Here is a 2,136-nt window from a genome sequence, read left to right on the forward strand (position 1 = left end):
GAAAGTAGACCCGGGGAGCAGGCTTCTTCTTTGGATGCTGTCTCCCTCCGCGTCTGTGCTGAGGCTGCCGCAGCACTCTGGATTCCCTTGTGTCACTCCGCGGATATAACATGAACCAATCTGTACATATAACCTATGTTCTGATGTGTTCATACAGTATAGGACATAAACCTGAAAATACAAATTCTCTCGGCTTGTCCAGTGGTTATACCATAGACTGATCAGATATAACAATACAAAACAAGTTCAATGACTGATCTAAATGGTTAAATCATTAAATAGGTTGATACCTAAATAATTATGTAGTCCAAAGGCATACAAAATGCTATATTGCAGGCAAATCTGGAGAAGAAAAATCCTTTGGAGCCAGTTAAATACTGAACAACACATATAGTCCTCTGGCAATGGGATTCCCAGTTTCCCAGCTGGGAAGTCGTTCTTCCAACTTCAATGTGTTCACAAGCTTTAAATTTGGAAAGTCTGAATGTTGAACAAACAACATGGATGCTGCGAAGAAGATGTGTGGAATTTAACTGTTAAAGAGAGCATAAGCAGGTGTTCATGTGCATTTTCCAACTCAGAATTGATTTTTTCTGACATATCAGACACAACATGGACGCAGCATGAGTCTATCCTTCAACTCCAAAGTTTCCATTTAAATCAAGTGAAACAAGTAGTCCTCTGCAGTACTCTGGACTTAAACCTGCACTATTTTCTGTCAGTTTCTGGTCAGATTTAATCCTCAAATTATCAAAGGTTGCAGAACCTGGTGCTGAAGCAGCACCACTAAGTGCTGAGTTAAACTGGGGCTTTAAGAGTCTTTTAGTGTTTGAGGCTCCTTGGCAGGATGTACTCCTCTGCAAGATGTACAGCAGGATATACAAGAGTTGGAAACAACCGAGGTGTGCTATGATGCTTCTGTTGTGCAAATTCTCAGGTTATAAAAGTCACTTTCACATAGTAATGCCACATTTTATATGCATCTGTGCATTTCTTTTAAATCACATTAGAATTCAGAGAAGAGATGACAGGAATCATCTCCTACCTGGATTTTTGTTACGTCGTCAGCTGCTGTTCAGTCTGCAGCTGTTCAGTCTGCAGCTTTTCTGTTGCTGTGAACAAAGTGCACATCTGCAGCATTAATATCGTCAGGGGGAAAGACGGGCACAAACATTAAATGCAGGATATAGTCTGCATGTTGTCATTTTTTTTTAACACGTGTGAGCATCAGTGAAGCTTACAAAAACACAGGATTGTTTCACAATCATTCTGACAGTACAGACAAAAGAGAGCAGGACTGACGAGACGATTAAAGAGCAGGGAATAATCACAGAACAAAAATAAAGTAAGGATAGAAAGAGTGAGGAACAAAAGGCAAGATCATTTACTGACATGAAATTTTTCAGCAAATTCACAGCAGGTTAAAGATGGCTTACTCTGTGCTAACGTGGTAAAAAAACAAAAAACAAAGCCAAAGTCCACACAAGCAGAATAACTGGAAACAGAAATCACATGGAAACAATGCACTGCCCCGTGGTCTGTCAGAGGAGAAAGCTGCAGCCTTACATGCTTTATTTCTGTATGCACCACCTGCTGTGGAAGATTAGACAATTACGCCGCTGTTTATAAAGGCTTTAAATGGAGCAGGAGACTCTGAGTATTGTGCAGCTGCCTTACATTCACACACATGCTGCATGCACACAACCGGGAATAGTGAGAAAGTGATGAAGTGTAAAGCTAACACACGGGCTAATGAGAAAGTGATCCAGTGAGAGTGTAAACGTGTCGTTGTCACTGCATAGACATGTGTGTGTTGCTATGTAAATGTTTGTATGTGTTTGCCTGTGAGGCTGTGTGCAGGATTGTCGGTATGAGTGCATGTGTGCCTGTCTCTGCACCCATCTGTGTGTGTGTGTGTGTGTGTGTGTGTGTGTGTGTGTGTGTGTGTGTGTGTGTGTGTGTGTGTGTGTGTGTGTGTGTGTGTGTGTGTGTGTGTGTTTTGAGGCAGCAACTGTGTCCAGATGGGATCAATACTCGCCTCCATCACGATGTGAAGTGTGGCCTGGTTTCTGCAACACTTTATCATCCCTCTAATATACGCCATCAATCTTTTTCTTTTTTTTCTTTGAGAAAATG

Source organism: Labrus bergylta, chromosome 19 (assembly GCF_963930695.1).
Source record: "Labrus bergylta chromosome 19, fLabBer1.1, whole genome shotgun sequence".
Classification (NCBI taxonomy): domain Eukaryota; kingdom Metazoa; phylum Chordata; class Actinopteri; order Labriformes; family Labridae; genus Labrus; species Labrus bergylta.